Raw genomic sequence first — 12,907 nt, forward strand, 5'->3', positions numbered from 1 at the left:
GCTGTTCATAGCTCAGTAGAAGCGATAGAAGCTTCCTCTCGTTTGGTCATGAATTGAAATATCAGGATCGATTCATTCCGGTTAAATAATACAAATAAAATTGCACCTCGATAGGTGGCGTAACCAACTACATTGTCAGCTCAGGGGGTGCGATAATGGGTCACGTGGGGCCGCAATATTTGATGATGCTCAGGCCGATTCCCCCCCAAGGCGGAATGATCTTCTTGTCGACCTCGTTACCCTGTGGCGGCGGTGATGATGATGCTGATGATGACAGAGAACAAACACGCGATGCGCAATTTGAGGAAGCCAAACTTTACTGCTCTAAGTTAAAATAAAATGTGGAGCGTAATCCCATTTGGGCAATTTAATTATCCGGTAATTTATGGAATATGGAAACTTTAACTGGGACGCACAATGGGTCTTTGCTCGCTTCCAATGACGTCAGCGGATCTTTAAACGTCCACTGTGAGTGAAGCAGACGGCGGGCGCGCTGCGATACGTAACGGATACACGCCACGCCAGTATTGTCCAGGGGCGGCCTGTCGGAGTTGCACCACGAGAACCTGAGACACAAGCGGTGACGTCACCACCCCTTTGTTGCTGCATTCAACATCGACCCGCTGAGTGGCGTCGGGCCGTGTTTTGACACCGCGATAGGCGCGCGAGTGCACGCAGAGGCCGCTCGCTGGTCGTTAACGTTGTTACGTTTCATGAATTATAGATTCGGGTCTCTGAGGCTCACTCTTCCAACGGATGTCCTAAGAGCTTACAGGAAATCCACATCCACGCCTTGTCACTCGAGCAGTTGCCTCTGATGCATCACCGGAATGCGACAACTTTCGTCTGTCATCGTAATCACGGAGCAATGCCCTCATGCAGTCACCAAGGTGTCCCGATGTTGCTTGATCCTTGGCTCGCTTCGAGTGGCTATAACTTAACACACTCGTAGTGAAACATCGCCTGGAGACATCACCCCCCTGGACACCGCGCCGCGCTACGAACTTGGAGACCCGAGTTCGATTCCCGCTCACGGCCACCAACACTCAGTGACGATTATCCGAACCGGTCCTGGGCCCCCTCCTCTAAGTAGACTCAGCCTCACAATGAGTCCTTGGTGTGGCGTGTAAACATCGCCACTCGGGAGACAAAGGCGACCGGGCGTGGTGACAGGTGCTACTCGCGAACAGCACCTTCCCCCAACAGTCTGTGAAGGTTACACGGGGATCTTTGTCTTTGTGTATGGAGTGAAAGAGGTTGACCAACAACCTCGACTCGCGCGGTTGGCTACGTGCGGTTCTACATCTACACACCGACAAAGACCCCACACATACACACAACATACAACATACACACATACAGCATACACACATCAAGTTCATTTATTAGGTATAGCCCTGTGAGCCATTCGGCTCTTGAATCGGGTGCAACCGCAACAAACAAAAACATGAACAAAAAAACATCTTAAAGTGAATATGTGACTGAGTGCAAACATAAAATCCAAGAAAAGATAGCAAAATATTGCAGAAAAAAACACCATACACCAACGCTGTGTGCAAAAATCCCAGTGGGATGCAAGTCAAACAACCAACAAGTAAACCCGTAAAAACAAAGTTTTTCACTATAAATCCTTTATATGCGTGGCGACTAGAGTCCTCTCGTCCTCTGACTTGAGATGGCTGCCACCTATGGGTCAGATGATTGTCTGCCACCATTAAGCAATTGGTAATTAAATATTTCATTTGTTTTCCCTAAACAGTGTAAATTTTGGAATTGTTTTTCACGAAAATTAATTGTCACACACAACGAGTCTGTGTGGAAAATGTCAGCTCGATTGGATCACGGGAAGTGGGTTAAAAAACGAGCGAAAGATTTGCACGGTCCTAAGCAAGCAAGCGAACTTAATATAAAGGATTTAAAAATATATTCGCCTGTGGAGGACGCGGGGATCGATCCCGCGACCTTTGGCATAGGAAGCGAGGGCACTACCAACTGCGCTACTCCGCCACAGCCTGTGGAGGGGTTACGTTCTGGGATTTTACACTGTGACGTTCAGCCAAAGCCACGAATGAGTTCTATTTGAATATATGTAAAATAAATTTGTTTTCCCTAAACAGTGTAAAATTTTGGGAATTTTTTTTTACGAACATTAATTGTCACGCACAACGAGTCTGTGTGTAAAATGTCAACTCGATTGGATCACGGGAAGTGGGTTAAAAAACGACCAAAAGATTTACACGGTCGTAAGCAAGCAAGCAAGCACGCAAGCAAGCAAGCGAACTTAATATAAAGGATTTAAAAATATATTCGCCTGTGGAGGACGCGGGGATCGATCCCGCGACCTTTGGCATGGGAAGCAAGGGCGCTACCAACTGCGCTACTCCGCCACGGCCTGTGGAGGGGTTACGCTCTGGGCTCTTACACTCTGACGTTCAGCCAAAGCCATGAATGCGTTCTATTTGAATATATGTAAAATATTTTTTTTTTGCCTAAAAAGTGTAAAATTTTGGGAATTTTTTTTCACGAACAATAATTGTCTGGCACAACGAGTCTGTGTGGAAAATGTCAGCTCGATTGGATCACGGGAAGTGGGTTAAAAAACGACCGAAAGATTTGCACGGTCCTAAGCAAGCAAGCAAGCACGCGAACTTAATATAAAGGATTTAACAACAACCACAAGACAACTTAAATTAAGGCCATCAGTCTAACTCTGTACTACAAAAAACAAACATGGCTAAACCAATACACTTTTCGAAATCACCTAAATAAAGCCATGAAACCAATGAAACAGTGATCATAGGAACTGTGACGGAATTTTCACAATAAATGGCATAAACAACATGTACTACCAAAACCCTGCAGCCATAATTGGCTGCATGAGTCACTCCACGGGAGCATCAATCCACAGGAGCATCAATCGGAGTATTATAATTTTTCAATGCACCTTTAAGATCCACACACTAAATCAAAACACAGGTCATACTTTGTAGCGATCATCTGGAGCGAAACATTTTATTTTAGGCCACTGAATAGCACTGGCAGCTAGGGGTGTACAACTCCTCTAGAGCAGGTTTGAGTGAGGATCTCATAGGTAGTGACTCAAGTTTCAATTTATTGGCAACATCATTCCAGACCCTGGGGGCATCAATAGCAAAGGCCCTTCCTCCAGTATATGTACGGCAATAGAGAATATGAAGCTGGTAAATGAGCGTAGACCATACAGCATACACACATATACACATACAACATACACATACAGACACGCGACAAAGATGCCACGCGCAGCCCTCACGGCCTACAGGGGCAAGCGCCGTGATTAGCGAGTAGCAGCACCGACGAAGGCCGACACGGCGCACGAGGGGGTGGGTGGACAGCACCACGCCCGCATACAAACATACAACATACACACATAGACACATACAACATACATACACACATACACACCAAGGCCGTAGCCGTGGAGTCAACATTGGGGGGGGACCAAATTTTCCAGGGGGTCTGGGGGTCCCAACCCCCCAGAAAAAAAAATTAAATTTGAAAACGAATTTCCTGCCTAAATTTTTTGTTAAATTAATTAACACATAGGATGGACTTTTTATTTATTTGTTACAATAATGTCTAATAGTGTATTGCATTACACTGCTCTGTTTTTTCTTTTTTCCCTTTTGTTTCATTGTATGTAATGGCAGAGATTAGGGATTAATAAAGTACAACCATAACCACAATAATATAAACAGAAATATATGCATTGTTACATGAAGACAAGTCCAGATATTGTGGCCAAGGTTTCGCGAATTGTTGTTTCTATTTACATAGCATAGCAATTATTTTAAAATATTTTTTATAGCAAAATATTGGGGGGGTATATTTTGAGCATATTTGAATATTGGGGGGATGTGTCCCCCAATATATATTATATATACGGCCTTGATACACACATACAACATACACACAATATACATGGCGATATCCTGATGTGTAGATTGGGTAGGGTAGGGTGTGTAGAGTGTGTATGGTGTTTATAGTGTGAAGGGTGTGTGTGGTGTGTAGAGTTTGTGGAGTGTGTATTGTGTGTAGAGTGTGTAGGGTTTGTATGGTGTGTTGGGTGTGTAGAGTCTGTAGGATGTGTATTGTGTGTAGAGTTTTTATAGAGTGTATATTGTGTGTAGAGTTTGTCGGGTTTGTATGGTGTGTTGGGTGTGTAGAGTTTGTATGGAGTCTGTGTGGTGTGTATTGTGTGTAGAGTTTGTGTGGTGTGTAGAGTGTGTTGGGTGTGTATTGTGTGTAGAGTTTGTATGGAGTCTGTGTTGGTTGTGTATTGTGTGTAGAGTTTGTGTGGTGTGTAGAGTGTTGGGTGTGTATTGTGTTTGTGGTGTGTTGGGTGTGTAGATTGTGTAGGGTGTGTAGAGTTTTATGGAGTCTGTGTGGCGTGTATTGTGTGTAGAGTTTGTGTGGTGTGTAGAGTGTGTTGGGTGTGTATTGTGTTTGTGGTGTGTTGGGTGTGTAGAGTGTGTAGGGTGTGTAGAGTTTGTATGGAGTCTGTGTGGTGCGTATGGTGTGTAGAGTTTGTGTGGTGTGTATGGTGTGTTGGGTGTGTATTGTGTGTAGAGTTTGTCGAGTTTGTACGTCTCTCTCTCTTACCTGTAGCCGAGCAAAGTGGCAGCAAGAGCGTCAACGCGTGCAGGCAGCCCATGGCTCTCTCACCGGAGAACCCTTCTCAGAGTGAACGTCTCCTCTCTCATCCCTCCACCCCTCTCAACCCACTACCCCTCTCCTCCCTGCACCCCTCTCATCCCTTCCACTCCTCTCAACACAGCACCTCACTCCTCCACGTGGACTTGCCTCCTGCTCGCTCAACACCCAACTTCTACCATCCCCATCACCGCTCCTCCACCATTATCATCCTCCACTCTACCTCATCACTTCTCCTCCCCACCATCCCCATCACCCCACCCCGCATGCATTTTCCACAGGCGCCAGAGACCGTGTCCAGGTATTAAATCAACCTGGCTGCAGGGGTGACAGGACGGATGTGTCTATCGTGGTAACACGGGCCGATGAGAGTCTATGGGCTGTTCCAATATCTGCTATTGTCAATTTGTTTGTTGTATTGAAGCGAGGCTCTTCACAGCTATTTTTCTGGACCGACTCTGCTGACGAGTCTGAACATCTGTGAAAAAGAGCTTCATATATCTCCTCGGATTCCTCCATGACGATTCTAAGTTGTGAACCCCGATGCTGTAGAGAAATCTCGAGCGAGCCGAGGCAGCGCCCGTGATGTGTATTGTTTACTCACGAGGGATATTCCACGCGGCTCACGAAACAAACAATTCTACTCGGGGAGCAGCGTGTTATTATTCCCATTATTATCCAGGCAGCTGTGCAATTCAGGAACATGTGCAAAGTCCATTGTGTAAGGAATGTAAGGCGGAGCAGACCAACTATTTGACTTGAGACTCGCTGTCAGACTCGTAGCTGGACGCTATGTGTGTACTATGTTGAACTTCTTTCGCACTGTAGACTCCCCACGCACGATGCGTCCTCCACATCCAAATGCAATCAAAGAAGCAGAGAGTATTGGATTCCTGCAGTCACGAAAGCTTAAAATGAAGATTGCAATAAAATAGTTTCACGCTGGACGCGCACGATGATTGCTAAACACGTTCCACGAGTCGCGCCAAGCAATTGACGCTGTCTGTGTAATGTGAAACACGTGCACACATACACACTGAAATCTCGTCTTAATGACCAGTTTAACACGCAGGCTTTCGCGACCAATATCATCCATAATAGAGTTTTTTTGGGGGGTTAGATCGCGTAAATTTACGCGATCAAGGGAAATTTCTGGAATACATGGGTACAGGTTGTACAAAAAAAGCTCTATGTTAATACACAACACGAAATGAAAAGTGGATCAGTGGAGAGTGCACTATGGGCTGGGGTAGCATTCAGACACCCAGATAAATAATTCACTCGGACCGTTTTGCAGGAAGAGTTTCCACAAATAGTTTAATGCGCGAAAAGCACTTAAAGCATCCACAATTATCAAGCACAATGCATTGAACAGAGGAATAACAACCGGGGACTGAGTCAGCACTTACTGAGCAAGTTCCCATTACCGTTAACCGAATCAAGCAACCGTTAAAACCCATGTTTGCCGCACATATAAACATATCTAGAGCAATAAACGTGACAGTTTCATCTTTTTGTTGTTGTTTTTAACTGACGGACGAACGGAGCTGCCGCAGCCACGGAAGGGCGCCGCGATGGCGAGGTGATGTTAGCTCCCTCGCCTTTGGTATGCAGGAGGGCGAGGATTCGATCCAGACCCTCACGCCTGTGTTAGTGCAGTTTGCTTATTATCCTTGTGATCGCGTGCATTTTTCTCCGGGTCCTCCGGGTTTCCCCTCCACATTGGAAATAAACACCAGGCGTTTAGAATATTTGGCTACTATAAATTTCCACATGGTAAGCCACTTCGTTGAGCTATCATTTGTGGCCAGGTTGCTTCTGAAAAAAAACTATATAGCTCAGGGGCCTTTCCTCGTAAAACATAAATAATATCAGATTCACGGTTATAACAGTGGACTTGCAATCCAGGGCATGTCGGCTCGATTCCAACTCTCGGCGCGGCAGTTGATCCAGAATACAAAAAATCTTCATTTATCCTGGAGAAATCCGACTAGCTAAGAAGCTCTTTTTAAGGAGGAGGAATCTCCAGTGGGGACGGATCCAAGAGCGCAAGTTTATTTAATCCCCCGACGTCACCTTGGTCCACACAGCAGGATTAACGGGTTAACGGCAAGTATCTCTTTTCCGTTCCGAGCCGCCTGCAAGTTGCAGGGTGGGTGTCCCGTTCACCGCCGAATCTTGGAGCGCCCGAGCGGTTAGCTTTAATTTATTTAGAGAGGCGTAGTGCCGTTGTTTTTAAAGACATTGCACTCACCGCAGATAACTGGAGCGACACGACCGCACTCTATGATCGCTGGCGCCAAACTGTGCCACACACCCTCCCGCATGGCATTGTGATCGATAAAGTTGTTTTATTTTTTCTTCCGATTCATAAAAAAACTATATGACATACACGTACGTCATCGGAATGCGAAAGGGGTAGTCGATCGGCAGGTGACGTGTGGAGGGGTAAAGTGTGGGTACGCCAACCTTATCCAACACGTCTGGTCTACGTGAAAGGGTTTGTAATGGAGGTTTTTCGGATCGCGAAAGGTGACGTGTTAAAGTGAAAGTGTTTGTCAAATACTCTGGGGCCCGGCCGCCAGCTGTGGCGTGAGCTAGCAGTTGTAGGACTGCACCTTTGCTTTTTATTTCCATTTGTTTTATTAACGATCGTTTTTGTTTGCTTTTGTAACTTGCTCACCCGCCCGTTCTGAATGTCTGTGGGAAAAATAGCTTCATAGCTCATCGGATTCCTCCTCCAGTCTAAATGAAGATTCGGATTCACCTGCCCCAAAGCGGGTTGTACGTTCGCGCGTGGCAATCCGTGCATTCCATTTACTGATGTTCGCAACCGGTAATCGATTCTGAAAACGGTAAAACATGTTTGACCGCTTACTCTTTAACAACATTCAAAATGATTGCGCCACCAGATATTTGCGAACGCACTCACAGCGCACTGGCATCACATGATGCTGCTGCTGCTGCTGTCAAGAGATGAATATTGATTGGTTTCGTTTCACTCTTTCAACCCGAGCCCAGTCCTCTGGGGTTGAGCCAGATCGATGCCCTGCGCACGCGCCCATTAGCCGGAACCACTTCTGTTAATTTGTCTGACAAGCGACGTTTTGATTTCTCATTGTCGTGTTCTATTCGTTTTATAAAGAATATTTCAACGATTGTCACGAAGTCCACATCGCGCTTGACTTCTCGGGTTACCGCCGTTAGTGTTTGTTTGTTCTTGATTTCCATTTGCTGCATTGTTGGCTTTTGTCAATATGGTGACCCAGACCCGACTCGTCCTTGTCTCTTGAGTTCTCGCTTGGTTCGACAAAATAAACTTTCAACTTTTCCACAGACCAAACACGCACATGTTTTCTCAGTCAGCATATGGCTATCTTAACGGTGCACTATACTGCAATAAAGTTCAACACAATACCAGTATCAGATCTTCGTACAAATTAATTCCTCTTGATTTGAAATTAATTCCTGCCACCTGACCACAGATGCCAATTCCCGGACTGTCGATATCAAACCTAACTCGCGTAACATGAGGGTATGTTTTATCCATCTGCCGATGAACACATCAGAAGAATCCTATCTATTAAATATGGATGAAGCCTGTATATAAAGGAGATGGTTACTTTCTCAGATTGCCTTTGACCAAGTCTTCCGGAATGTGTTTGATCTGATCATATCCTGGAAGCTAAGCAAATGTGATCCTGGATTGTGCTTGGCACCGGCAACCACCAGATAAAGCCCACTGAGCAATGTTTTCATAGGCGACCTGGTCACACGTGACAGCTCATTCAAATAGCTTATATCATCACGTGGGAATTTATAGCAGTAGCCAAATTATCTAAGAGCATGTTTCTAAATGTGGAGAGCAAAACCGGAGGAACCCGGAGGAGATGTTGAGAAGAGAGCTGGGTTGTTTTAAGTGTAGCGAGTTGATGGTCTCACTCCCAATGATTGCGTGAAATTACTTGAATGTTTACATTTGGTTCGTCACTTTTTAAACGTTGATTGCAAAATGTTATTTAATGTGCAAAAACCTCAGAATGGATTATTTTCTACATTGTACTGTAAATACATTGTGTGATTTACCATATGCGTATTTCAAGTGAGAAATGTTCAACTTACCTGTGTAGAGGAGTAGAGGGGGGTGGTGGCGTCGCGTGCGCTGTCCGGTGCGGTGACATCACGGGACGTGGGGTCGCACGCGCTGGGCAGTGCACGTGACGTCTCGCCTCAGAGGGTATTTAAGGGAGACCCCGTGACGTAAGCGGGGTCACTGGAGGAACGGGGATAGTGGAAGGGGTGAAGAGGGAACCCTTATAGTGATACCTGTTAATAAACCCTGGCGGAAGCCCCTAACTCACCTCCGTCTCCGAGTACCTCCGTCTACAACAGCAACAACTACTTAACACCTGTGAAGTATTGGAAATGACGGCAGGAAACTCCTTGACGGGTAACACACTTTTTATTAAATCTTGACTTGTCACGATACAACGTGTGGTCTCTATTCCTCTGACTGCACACTTCACTTAGCTCGTGTAGACTCTATGCCTCTGGCTACACTCTTCACTTAGCTCGTGTAGACTCTGTGCCTCTGGCTACACTCTTCACTTAGCTCGTGTAGACTCTGTGCCTCTGGCTACACACGCATCACTCGTCTCGTGTAGACCCTATGCCTCTGGCTACACACACATCACTCGTCTCGTGTAGACCCTATGCCTCTGGCTACACACGCTGCATGCTCACACTGCATGCTCACCCTACACTCCGCCTCTGGGTTACACAGAGTCCCGGTCCCCACAGGACAGCGGGACTGGGTACCACAGGGCCCTATCTCTTCCTCTCCGTCTTCAGTCTTCGCTGGTTACACTCTCCCCTTTACGCCTGTGTGCATCACCTTATATAGTCCCTCCTCACGGGAGACGGAGCGGATGCGGACCTCGACGTGAGCATCGCTCCTTAGTTAACCAATCACGACGCGCTATCTCTACGATCCGTTTTCCCCCAGCGCGTGTTTTCACTCGTCAACCAATCACGCCGCGCTGCCACCCGATCACTCCCTCTCAAGCGCGTCACCGGCACACAGCCAATCAGCACCACATAACCCACGACCCCGCGCTGACCCCTGATCCTTCACCGTCAGCGCGCGTCACCACACACACAGCCAATCACTACGCGCTGGCACCCGATCCCTACCCCAGCGCGTATCACCACTACATCACCCCCTCCCACATAGCTCGCAGCCGGCCCGGCTGCTAACCAACAACACAACACAACGTTAACACAACAAAAACCCCACCCCCCAGTGTGCCCCGTAACGCAACAACAACAACACAACAGCAACCTATGTACAAATTGACAACTAACACAAGAAAAGTCAACAACAACACACACAACACCTCGATAAGAAGCTATGTACAGCCCGACGAACAACACAATAAAAGCGATTTCCAGAAAATGAACGCGCCCAGCGTCTCCGTGACTAAACGCAGTGACGAGGCGCTCCAGCTTCCTCGACTCCTCACATGGTAGGTCATAAAAAGTAGCGCGACCTGGCGCGAGTCCGTCTGGCCGGTCCGTCATATGGGACGGGACGCTGACGACCGTCCGGTGGCTCCGGCTGCTCTAGACGGCGCGGATCGGGCCTGAAAGGACCGGCCCCGCCGCGAAGATCCGGCCGCCGGTGGTCGGCAGCTGTCAGTTCCGAGACACCTGGGAGGAGATCAGGCGGAACCATGTGAGGATCAGGCAGAGACATTTCCCCCTTTGGGTCGTCGGTCACGTCACATGCTCGGCCCTCACGACACAAGGGGAGGCCATATGGAGGCGAGAACGGTTTCAGTCGGGAGGGGTGGACGTACCACCGTCGCTTTCCCCATTTTATCTGAACGCACTGGGGGCGTGCAACACGCACGACCTCCACGGGTCCCCGCCATGGCTTCAACAATTTAGGCGACGTAGCCAAAGGTGCCTGAGGGCAATGCAGCCAGGCCCTGTCACCTGGTTTCCAGTCGTGCACGGACACCTTCCGTGCACGCAACCGCTCGTTTGCAATTTGGCGAGTCCGCGAATTAAGCCGTGCGGCCTCCCGTGCCTCTGTCAGCTTATGAATATTAAATTTAATATGTTCTGCCAATTTTGAATTAGTTCGTGGTGCGGACAGGCCAAGCTGCGTTTCCATGGGCGGGTCGGCTTCCCGACCGTACATCAGATAGAATGGGGAAAACCCCGTCGCTGCATGGGGGGCCATTCTATACGCGGCGAGGACCCCCGGGACCTGCAGGTCCCAATCAACATGTGCCTCACACACCCGCTGGCACAGCATAGAAGTCAAAGTCTTGTGGAGTCTCTCCACCATCCCGTCCGTCTGTGGGTGGTACGGGGAGGTACGCACCTTCTTAGTACCCAACAGATCGCACACCTCTTGCAGCAATTTACTTGAAAATTTTTTCCCTTGGTCGGTCAGCAACCGTTCGGGAGCCCCCTTGTCCAGGACGTAGCCCTGGACAAAGGCGTCCGTCACAGCCGCCGCCGACTGGTTGGCGAGTGGCCACGCCATAGGCCACCGGGTAAAATATTCGACCCCCACCAACAGGTACTTATTACCCCTAGGCGTGACTGGAAAGGGCCCCAGAATATCGAGCGCAACGAGCTCGTTAGTGCGCAAGACTTTAATAGATTGCAGCGGTGGATTAGCTGCCACGGGCGGTGGTTTTCGCCTGGCGCACTCAACGCATCCCTTTAGAATATTCACCACGTCACTCCCCATCCCCGGCCAATAATAGTCACGCTGAAGCAGGGCAAGCGTTTTGTTTACTCCCAAATGCAAGAGGCGTTCGTGTGCGGCCAAAACAACTTTCCCCCTCACAGCGGAAGGCACCACAAGTGCATGCCGCCGGGACAAACTGTCCCATCTCATTAACATGCCTTGTTTAAGTACGTAGGAGCCAGTTCGCTCCTGGTCCTCTTTGGGACCCCCCACCCTGCGGCGCAATGCTAGCAGGGAGCTGTCCGCCATTTGGAGACGGCCCCACTCACTCAGCGACAGTGAGAGCAGCGAGTCCTGACCCTGAGAGGTAGCGGGGACATCCCCGATTGGTGCGCCCGCGGTCGCAGCCAATGCCCCCATATCTTCCACAACCGGCGGTTTACAGCGCGCCGATCCCGATAGACACGCACATTTGTGACAAGGCAACAATCGCGACAGGGCATCGGCATTTGTGTGTCGCAACCCCTTACGGTATGTAGTCGTGAACTGATAGTCCTGGAGGACTTCCAACCACCGTGACAATTGGCCCGAGGGTTGGGCGACCCTCAATGAATACTGTAGCGCCGCGTGGTCCGTCCGGACCGTAAAGTGACGACCATAGAGATACGGTCTGAACTGTTGTACAAAAAAAACAATGGCAAGCCGTTCGCGACGGGTGACGCAGTAGCGCTGCTCCGCCGGAGACAACACCCTGCTACCATAAGCGACCACCCTTTCGACTCCCCCAACGACTTGGGATAGCACCCCCCCAATGCCCGTGTTGCTAGCATCCGTATCTAGCAAGAAGGGACTCGCAAAATCCGGATAGCACAAGGGTGGGGCACCCACCAAGGCGTCCCGGAGGGAGCAGAACGCGGCCTCCTCCTCCGGTCCCCATCGGAACTTCACTCCTTTCGCCGTTAGAGCGTGCAAGGGTTTTGCAATAGTGGCGAAGTGCTCAACGAATCGGCGGTAATACGAAGCAAAACCGATGAAACTGCGCACGTCCGAAACTGACGTGGGTGTCGGCCATGAACTGACACAGTCCGTCTTCGCGGGATCGGTAGAGATCCCCGAAGAGTCGACAATGTGACCCAAGTATCTAACGGACTTACGAAAAAGGTGGCATTTGCCCGTTTAAATTTTAATTTAGCCGATCGCATTCGTAAGAACACCCCTCTCAATCGCTGGAGGTGTTCCTCAAATGTTTTACTGAAAACAATGACATCGTCAAGGTAAATCAAGCACGTATCCCATTGCAAGCCCGACAAAACCAACTCCATAAGGCGCTGAAACGTCGCTGGAGAGGAGTGAAGTCCCATGGGTAACCGGTTAAACTAGAACAGGCCCCCTGGAGTCCGAAATGCTGTCTTAGGTTTAGACTCTTCGTCGAGTGGCAACTGCCAGAATCCCGATAATAAATCAAGAGTCGAAAAATATCGCGCACCAGACAATGCATCGAGGGACTCG

Source organism: Lampetra fluviatilis, chromosome 63 (assembly GCF_964198595.1).
Source record: "Lampetra fluviatilis chromosome 63, kcLamFluv1.1, whole genome shotgun sequence".
Classification (NCBI taxonomy): Eukaryota; Metazoa; Chordata; class Hyperoartia; order Petromyzontiformes; family Petromyzontidae; genus Lampetra; species Lampetra fluviatilis.